General features: G+C 51.1%; 1 protein-coding gene across 3 annotated transcripts in view; it reads right to left on the minus strand.

Annotated features, from left to right (window-relative positions):
• RPH3AL (rabphilin 3A like (without C2 domains)) overlaps positions 1 to 10113 on the minus strand; it is a 177391-nt gene that overhangs the window by 131733 nt on the left and 35545 nt on the right. Inside the window, exons 1-2 of one of the 3 annotated variants that reach the window (XM_037732119.1) lie at positions 5274 to 5382; positions 7 to 561 (exon numbers count right to left, since the gene is read on the minus strand). The exons of 1 other annotated variant lie outside the window; for it this stretch is intronic. The gene's annotated coding sequence lies outside the window, so the exon portion shown is untranslated. Of the gene's footprint in view, positions 1 to 6; positions 562 to 5273; positions 5383 to 10113 lie in introns of those variants that run through there. One more of the 3 variants, XM_017510583.2, reaches the window with a different exon arrangement.

The following is a 10113-nucleotide window of genomic DNA, read 5'->3' on the forward strand; positions in this document are numbered from 1 at the left end:
CCCCATCTCATGGCCTCCCTCCCCACCATGTGGCCCTCCCTTGGGAGTGTGGAAGACTGAACGGTCCACAAAGACTGGGCCCAATTCTTTTTCTTCATCACATGTATCACAGCTGGAATCTGTGCCTATTTCTTTGTTTGCTTACTAGTCTCTGGAAGGTTCAGCGGGAGAAGGGCCACCTCTGTTGTGCTGGCTCTGAAGAGCCAGTGCACACTGCACAGTGCATGAGATGAATCCAGATGAATCAGACAGTGGCCCCAAAGAACGCCGGGGCCATACGAAGAGCACTGGGAGTGGAGAGAAGGCAAGTGGAGATCAGTCCAGACGGCTTCCAAGAGGAGAGTGTGGTGCAGGGCTTCAGTGGAAAAGGAGGGACTTGGCAGGCAGAGAGTGGCATTCCAGGGAGAGAACTGTCCTCCCAGAAGCACCAGAAAGAATGAGGAAGCTCACTCCAAGAACTAGGGTAGCTGGGCAGGAGGGACACTGGCCTGGGCAGGTTAGTGACTGCCCCAAGGTCACAGCCTGCTGGCACTAACTTGGGCAGAGCTGGGAACTCTGAAGCTGTAGAAATAGCAAAGTTCCCAAAGTAATTTATAGATTCAATGTTATCCCCATCAAGCTACCACTGAGTTTCTTCACAGAATTAGAAAAAAATACCTTAAACTTCATATGGAACCAAAAAAGAGCCCACATAGCCAAGACAATCCTAAGCAAAAAAAAAAAAAGAAAAAGCTGGAGGTATCAGGCAACCTGACTTCAAACTATACTACAAAGCTACAGTAATCAAAACAGCACGGTACTGGTACCAAAACACAAGATATAGAGCAATGGAACAGAACAGAGGCCTCAGAAATAACATCACCCATCTACAACCATCTGATCTCTGACAAACGAGAAAAACAAGCAATGGGGAAAGGATTCCCTATTTAATAAATGGTGTTGGGAAAACTAGCTATATGTAGAAAGCTGAAACTGCAACCCTTCCTTACACCTTATACAAAAATTAACTCCAGATATATTAAAGACCTAAACATAAGACCTAACACCATTAAAGCCATAGAAGAAAACCTTGGCAGTAGCATTTAGGACATAGGCATAGGCAAGGAATTCATGACTAAAACACTAAAAGCAATGGCAACAAAAGCCAAAATAGACAAATGGGATCTAATTAAACTAAAGAGCTTCTGCACAGCAAAAGAAACTATCATTAGAATGAACCGGAAACCAACAGAATGAGAAAAAATTTTTGCAATTTACCCATCTGACAAAGGGCTAATATCCAGAATCTACAAAGAACTTAAACAAATTTACAAGAAAAAAACACCACCATCAAAAAGTGGGCAAAGGATATGAACAGACACTTCTCTAAAGATAACATTTATGCAGCCAACAAACATATGAAAAAAAGCTCATCATCACTGATCATTAGAGAAATGCAAATCAAAACCACATTGAGATATCATCTCACACCAGTTAGAATGGCAATCTTTAAAAAATCTGGAGACAACAGATGCTGGAGAGGATGTGAAGAAATAGAAACACTTTTACACAGTTGGTGGGAGTGTAAATTAGTTCAACCATTGTGGAAGACAGTGTGACAATTCCTGAAAGATCTAGAAATAGAAATACCATTTGACCCAGCAATCCCATTACTGGGTATATACCCAAAGGATTATAAATCATTCTATTATAAAGACACATACACACGTATGTTCATTGTGGCACTGTCCACAATAGCAAAGACTTGGAACCAACCCAAATGCCCATCAACGATAGAGTGCATAGAGAAAATGTGGCATATATACACCAGGGAATACTATGCGGCCTGAAAAAAAGAGTGCATGTCCTCTGCTGGGACATGGATAAAGCTGGAAACCACCATTCTCAGCAAACTGACACAAGAACAGAAAACCAAACACCACATGGTCTCACTCATAAGTGGGTGTTGAAAAATGAGAACACATGGACACAGGGAGGGGAACAGCACACACCGAGGCCTGTCGGGGAGTGGGGAGCTAGGGGAGGGACAGCAGGGGGTGGGGGGTTAGGGGAGGGATAACATTAGGAGAAATACCTAATGTGGATGATGGGGTGATGGATGCAGCAAACCACCACAGCACATGTATAATTATGCAACAAACCTGCACGTTCTGCACATGTACCCCAGAACTTAAAGTATAATAAATAAAAATTTAAAAAGATATCGCAAAGTGCACCTCCAGCTTTCACTGAAGTAAGGCTGAGAAAGGAAAGCGAACAGACCCTGCCCTTCCGCATTTCACCCACACCTCCCAACATCCAGGGGCCAGGAGTATGCACAGAAATCACCAGCCCAAACTCAAAATGGCTCTAAGGTTAAATTCACATTCTATTCCCCGGTAGAATGATTATCTTAAAATTATTTAAGTGACCGGGCACAGTGGACCACGCCTCTAATCCCAACTCTTTGGGAAGCCGAGGTGGGAGGATTGCTTGAGGCCTGGAATTTGAGACCAACCTGGGCAACGGAGCAAGACCCTATCTATATAACAAAATCTTTTAAATAAAACTAAATGTTAAAAATTAACGAATTCATTAATTCAGTTGAATTAAAATAATATGCTTCTCCTCCACCCTAAGAGATATCCTTCCAAGAATGTCTTCCAGTAAAATCAAGTCCAGGATTGTGCAACTCTAATCTTATGTAGTAACAGCAGCAGTAGCTGACATTTCTGTGACACCTTATCTGTATCATAAGTCCCAATCCCCGCTGCAATGCCATCGAGTTCCAGCAGCACCTCCATCTTCAGACGCACCCACAAAGAGGAGCACAAAGGGGTTACTTCCTCCAAGGTAAACGTTCTGTCCACAGTCTCACCGCTACAGACACAGTCTTGCTTTCAGAGCTGTAAGTTTGCAACCGGACTCCAAAGCTACGCAGTGGTATAATTTGGGGCTTGTTAAATTTCCCCATACTCCTTTCTTCCTTTGCACAACAGAAATAATGAATAATGCATTCCTCAACAGGTTTTGTCCATAGTGAATTGTGATAACAGAGTAAAAGTTCAGGCTGGGCGAGGTGGCTCACACTTGTAATCCCAGTGCTTCGGGAGGCTGAGGCGGGCAGATCACCAGGTTAAGAGATCAAGACCATCCTGGCCAACATGGTAAAAGGCCGTCTCTACTACAAATACAAAAATTAGCTGGGCATGGTGGCACACGCCTGTAGTCCCAGCTACTTGGGAGGCTGAGGCAGGAGAACTGCTTGAACCCAGGAGTGGAGGTTGCAGTGAGCCAAGATTGCACCACTACACTCCAGCCTGGGCGACAGAGTGAGATTCCGTCTCAAAAAAAAAAAGGTCCAAACACAGTATGTGGTACATAGCAGGCCCTTAAAAAACAAAACAAAACCTATTTTTTAAACCAAGCTGGTCCCTGAATGCTGGTGAACTTCTCCACACTAAAAGGATGAAATGAGTGTTTTAAAAAACTGTGCCCCCTCTTCCCCCTAACCCCCAGTTACAGACCCTGATGATGAACGAAAGCTTGGCCTGGGGCTGTCAGCCAAGGCCATCTGGGCCAGACCACAGGGCAGGAAACAGCAGCCTTCTTCCTCCTGCAAGAACTCTGGCCCAGAGAGGACCTTCCTTTAGCTGACCACACCCACTTCCCTGAGAACATTCCAGAACATTCCATGCTAGGCCCTGAGACTCCAGGAAGTAGCTCTTACCACCTCCTCCCAGCAGCCGGGAGAAGACACCCCTCCCTTCCAGGACTCCATGCAAAACTTGTGACCTTCCCCTCGCCCATCACCCACAGCGTCCCCACAGAGGGCAAAGGGTCAGCTTGCCCACCTACAGCTCGCCTCTCTCCAGCATCTCTTGGCTGGAGAGAGATGGCCTTGGGGGGCTGAAGGGCTCGTCCTTGACTATGGACCTAGTTTGGCTTCTTAATCTCTCTTTACTTGGGCCCTGGACTGGTCATCTGCCTCCAGCCCTGATTATCTGCTACAAATAAACAAGACTCATCAAGGACTATTCAGAAACACTTCCCTCCTCAACCATCCTTGATGGCTCCCACTGCCTCCTGAAAAGTTCAGAGGCCACACCTGGTGGTCCTCCACAACACAGTCCAAACTCACCCTCTGTTCCATACAGGACTCGCCTGCTGCACCAAAGTGGATCACACCAGGAATCGTACCCACGCTTCTGGACCTGTAAGCACAGACTCCCCTCCTACCTCCATCCAGCGGGGTCCCACTCCTCCCACACCCTGCCTGACTCTACCATGAGCTTTTCATTTTTCTCATCTCTGAATTCCTCCAGCATGCTACTTCCAAACTCAGACATCCACATGCCACCTGCCAGCCCCCTGTGGCCCCCGATGACTCTTCACTTAATATCTCCCTTTGAGTCAACCTACTCTTTTAGGTGAACAAAGTTACTTCCAACAAAACTTTGTATCTCCACCATAAATAGAAAAAGCATCCCATACACCATAAATAGAAGGCAACTGAAAAAGACAAAGTTACTCTCTAATACATTTGAAAATAAATAATCGGAAAACATGTTTGAGTGCTGGTCTGTATCCCGACCAGGTAAACCTGTACACAGCTTGTAAATGTACACCCCCTCGAGGCAGTGGGTCCTGAGACCCCTGCATGTAGGGAGCCCTGACATCCTGAGCAGGTAGGCTGGCCATGTGGCCTTCAAAGCCCTCACAAATCCCATCCCGCTCTGAGACGCACAGCCTCGGCACTTTATTTTTGCCTTCCTTGTGGCCCTTGGGCTTTTGGCCCTGTCTAACGGTTATCTGGGGACTTGTCACCAAATGTGGGATCCCGGGGAGGGAGCAGAGCCGCAGCCCCTGCACGCGGCATGACCCACAATACAAAGGGTTCCCCAGCAGCAGGCTCCAGTCTGCTCAGGGCGTCCCCGTCCCCGCAGGACCCAGGCCACCTGCTGCTAGCACACAGCCCCTCTGCCCTGCACTCCCAAATCCATTTCCGTCCACTGGGGTGTTTGAAAGGACCACACAGAGCAGCAGCTGAGGCACCCGCAGGCCTGTGGCCATCCTGCAACCCCGGCGCCTCTCCAGTGGAAGCTGCAGGACCCGGCACAGCCTGGAAAAGCAGGTTTCCTGTCAACGATTAACCAGACTCCCCAGACAGACCAATCCTTTCCCCAGAAGTGAGCAAAGTTCTGGGAAAACCCCTGCAGAACCGCCTGGACTCCGGGAAGACCGAGGAGGCGTCTTCCAACGTCCCTGGAGCCGGGAGGCCCAGAAACACCTACCAGGAACAAGGGGCTTCACCCAGAGAAGGCTCCACCTGTGGAGGCCACCCTCCTCCCTGCACCGGCGTCAGGAGACCCAGGTGTTCCCCGGAGGATCTGAATCACTGGACTTGTCAATAAGTGGCAGCCACCAGACGGCCCAGCTGGAGCGAAACCAAGGCCTGGACTCTCCTCGTGGATGCGAGCCTGGCAAGGCCCCCACGGCCCCTGGTGACACAGCCTACCGAAACTGAGGGATTCAGGACGCTTCCTCTTAGAGGGCAGCCCTCTTAGGGAATGTTCGTCTGTCTGCTTTTACAGATGTCACGTCAAGCTTTTTTTGGTTAGAAAGAGCACATTTTCTGAAAAGGTATCCAAAGTATTCATTACGGTCAGTGGTGGGTGGTGCATAGGACGTCAGCATCTCATAACTTCCTTAAGTCCCAGCGGCTGGGAGCGGGGCCCCTTTGGGGTGTGGCTCTTCAGGAGGAAGGCAAACTCAAGCACAGATAATGACCGATGCTGTCAATGATCCGCTTCCAACAGGCACCTCTGGAGGGCAAGGGCAATGAAGCAACTCTCACGTGCCAGGGAGCGCTTACGCCCTGACATCTGCTGCAGAGAGAAGGAATATGGCAAGGAGCTCCTCGCTGATCTTCTCATAGTGCAAACAAGCTACTGATGGAAAAAAAGGTGTTTTGATGCAAAAATAAATAAATAAATAAACCCACCATCAGTAACCTATCCCCACGGGGAATAACAGCAGGTGCTACAGAGAGAGAGAAAGAGAGAGAATGAATGAGAGAGAGGCAGACAGATGGTATAATCCCCAAGAGGCTCTCACACTGGCTTCCAAGGAGCCAGGGGTGCCCAGTGTCCCCTCAGAACTGTGCAGGTGGAAGCAGGGGCTGGGAACAGGGTGGATTATTACAACCCAACCCAGAGCAACTCAGCTTGTGTCCGCTTCATCTATCAGGTAAGATTTGATTTGAAGAAAAGATCCTGCCATAAAAATGTTAAGAAGTGCTGATATGTTATATGAAAGGGTGGAAGGAGGCCGTGCGTGTCATGCCTCTAACCTCAGGTACTCGGGAGGCTGAGGCGGGTGGATCACCTAAGGCCAGGAGTTTGAGACCAGCCTGGCCAACATGGCAAAACTCCGTCTCTACTAAAAATACAAAAATTAGCTGGGCGTGGTGGCAAACATCTATAGTCCCAGCCATTCAGGAGGCTGAGGTGGGAGGGTGGCTTGAGCCCAGGAGTCTGAGGCTGCTATAAGTCATGATCTAGCCACCATACTCCAGCTAAGGTAACAGAGTGAGACCTTGTCTTAAAATTAGAAAAATAAAATAAAATTCCTTGGTAGGCCAGGCATAGTGGCTCACACCTGTAACCCCAGCACTTTGGGAGGCTGAGGCGGACGGATCACTTAAGGTCAGGAGTTCGAGACCAGCCTGTCCAACATGGCAAAACCTGCCTCTAACAAAAATCCAAAAATGACTGGGACATGGCCATGGGTGTCTGCAGTCTCAGCTACCTGGGAGGCTGAGGCAAGAGATTTGCCTGAACCTGGGAGGTGGAGGTTGCAGTGGGCCAATATTGCACCATTACACTCCAGCCCACGCAAGTGAGACTGTCTTAAAAAAAAAAAAAAAAAAAAGGGTGGAATGTGCTAGAAGTTGTCTCTGAGTGTGCAGCACCACACATCCCAGCGTGCAGGAAATCAGCTGGCCTTCGTTCTGCTCACGTGCTCCATGTTGAGAAGCGTTGAGAAGCAGAGCAAGGGAGACGCCGCCCTTCACAGGGTCCCGCCGGACCACTCTTCCCGTCCCCTGGCAGGACCACAGGCCAGGAGGACCAAGTCCACAAACATAGGGGACACCTGCTGAAGCCGAGTTTTGAGCCAAGTCAAGCATTTGGAAAAGAGACTTGAGCCCCTGCAGGGCAGGGGCCGATGTGGGCATCAGAGCCAGATGTGTGCACATAGCCCAGAGGCCAAAGGCATGTGAGAGGTCCTGTCCATGATGGGAGCTGATCTCGGTCAGTCACTGGGGCAGGCATGGCAGCGACAGGCTAGTTTCACCTGTGCCCAGAGGTCACTTCACAGAAAGGCCACACCCGTGGGAAGGTCCAGAGTGGACCAGTCACCAAGGTATGAAGAGGACTGAGTGTTCATCATCCGTACAGCTGAGAACTGCAGGAGGCTACCACAGTGCTGTGCAGACAGCAGAGCCCCAGAGTCCAGACAGCTGTGTAGACAGCACCCTCTACACCCTCACACTGAGCTCCAGAGTCCAGACAGCCGTGTAGAAGCACCCTCTACACACTCCACACCCTCACACTGAGCTCCAGAGTCCAGACAGCCGTGTAGACGGCACCCTCTACACACACTACACCCGCACACTGAGCCCCAGAGTCCAGACAGCCGTGTAGACAGCACCCTCTACACACTCCACACCCTCACACTGAGCTCCAGAGTCCAGACAGCCGTGTAGACGGCACCCTCTATACACTCCACACCCTCACACTGAGCCCCAGAGTCTAGACAGCCGTGTAGACGGCACCCTCTACACACTCTACACACACATGCTGAGGTCCAGAGTCCAGACACCCATGTAGACGGCACCCTCTACACACTCTACACCCTTACACTGAGCCCCAGAGTCCAGACAGCCGTGTAGACGGCACCCTCTACACACTCTACACCAGCACACTGAGCCCCAGAGTCCAGACAGCCGTGTAGACGGCACCCTCTACACACTTTACACCCACACACTGAGCCCCAGAGTCCGGACAGCCGTGTAGACGGCACCCTCTACACACTCTACACCCTCACACTGAGCCCCAGAGTCCAGACAGCTGTGTAGACAGCACCTTCTACACACTCTACACACACATGCTGAGGTCCAGAGTCCAGACACCCATGTAGACGGCACCCTACACACTACACCCTCACACTGAGCCCCAGAGTCCAGACAGCTGTGTAGATGGTACCCTCAACACACTCTACACACACACACTGAGCTCCAGAGTCCAGACAGCTGTGTAGACGGCACCCTTTACACACTTCACACCCTCACACTGAGCCCAAGAGTCCAGACAGCCGTGTAGACGGCACCCTCTACACACTCTACACACACATGCTGAGCTCCAGAGTCCAGACAGCTGTGTAGACGGCACCCTACACACTCTACACACACACGCTGAGCTCCAGAGTCCAGACAGCTGTGTAGACGGCACCCTACACACTCTACACACAAACCCAGAGCTCCAGAGTTCAGACAGCCATGTAGACAGCACCCTCTACACACTCTACACCCTCACACTGAGCCGCAGAATGCAGACACCTGTGTAGATGGCACCCTGTATACACTTTACACGCTCACACTGAGTCCCAGAGTCCAGACAGCTGTGTAGACCGCACCCTCTATACCCTCACACTGAACCCCAGAGTCCAGACAGCTGTGCACCTATCAGCTTTAGCAAAGCAAAGGCCGAGGGCTCTGCTGGCCTTATGCAATGGGCATATGTTTTGTCTACCCAGCATTCCTTTCCTTTCTTTGAGAATCACTCTTCAGGTCAAAGTAATCATGCCCAGTGCTTCTGGGCAAGAGACAAAGCCCCTCCTTGCTCCTCTTCCTGGGTGAATGTGATGAGGATAATAAATCAGAATATCCCTGCCCCCTAGGCAGAGTAACTGGCTCAGGGCATGTGACTTGGGCCATGCCGTACATGTCCTCCCTGGGGTCTCACCAGAGTTCCTGAGAAAGAAGCCCAGTGTCTGGGGATTGAGATGGCCAGTTGCCATCTGGCTGCATCTAGAAACAGGCTGTCTGCAAGTGCAGCTAAACAGAGCTGAGAGCTGACGGTGAATCATCCCACGCCCATCATCAATGGCTGGATCCAGCCATGCCTGAACCGCTATTCTGATCCCCAGCTTGCCAGGCCCATAGAGCCCCCATTTTGCTTAAGCTAGTTTGAATTGGGTGCTTGTCGTTTGCCATCAGGAGCCCTGAGTAAGTCACCTGCAGTGTGTGGGAGGGAGTGACCATGCAGCACACACAGTAAACAGATGTGCCGATGTCTTCTCAGACACGGCAGGAGCCAGGCGTGAGCTTTCTGCCGCCACTCCTGCTCCTGACTGCCCCTTGGGAGGCCCGTGCCAGCAGCAGTTGGGCCCAGAGACCCCAGGCCAGCACCGCTCTCCCTCCAGGCAGAGAGCTGACCCTGGCTCCTCTACAGCAGCCACATGGCCCAAAGGAGCCTCTCCATGAGGGCTCTCCCCACGGCCCCTGGATGGCAGGGCAGCCTCTCCTGTCTGTCACCACGTATGACCTGCTCCCTCGGTCTTCACCACTCATTCACATCTGCCAGGACCTCTCACTCTGTCCCAGGGTATCCCAAGCCCTGACTCATATCCCAGGCTCTCCATTCAGGCTCCATTATCCATCCACCTCTGAACACCTCAGGTCTGCTGGTCTTCGGGGCACCAGTGCAACCAGAAACAACACAGGAAGGAAGCCTCACGTCTGACACGAGAACCTTGGGTGCTAACTCGAGGGCGGAGGATGCATCATTAGCACCCACCCAGCAGGCACCATCCTCTGATCCACTAACTGCGGGCACCAGGCCCCGTGGCCACAGCCCCTCCTCACCATCCACCAAAATCTCACCCCACAGACACGGCCCCTCCTCCCCCTCCACCAAAATCTCCCCTCACAGACAGGGCTCCTCCTCACCCTCCATCAAAATCTCACCCCACAGACACCCTCCTCCCCCACCATCAAAATCTCCCCCGACAGACAGGGCGCCTCCTCCCCCTCCACCAAAATCTCCCCCAACAGACACAGCACCTCCTCCC

This window comes from Cebus imitator, unplaced genomic scaffold (genome assembly GCF_001604975.1).
Source record: "Cebus imitator isolate Cc_AM_T3 unplaced genomic scaffold, Cebus_imitator-1.0 Scaffold441, whole genome shotgun sequence".
Lineage (NCBI taxonomy): Eukaryota > Metazoa > Chordata > Mammalia > Primates > Cebidae > Cebus > Cebus imitator.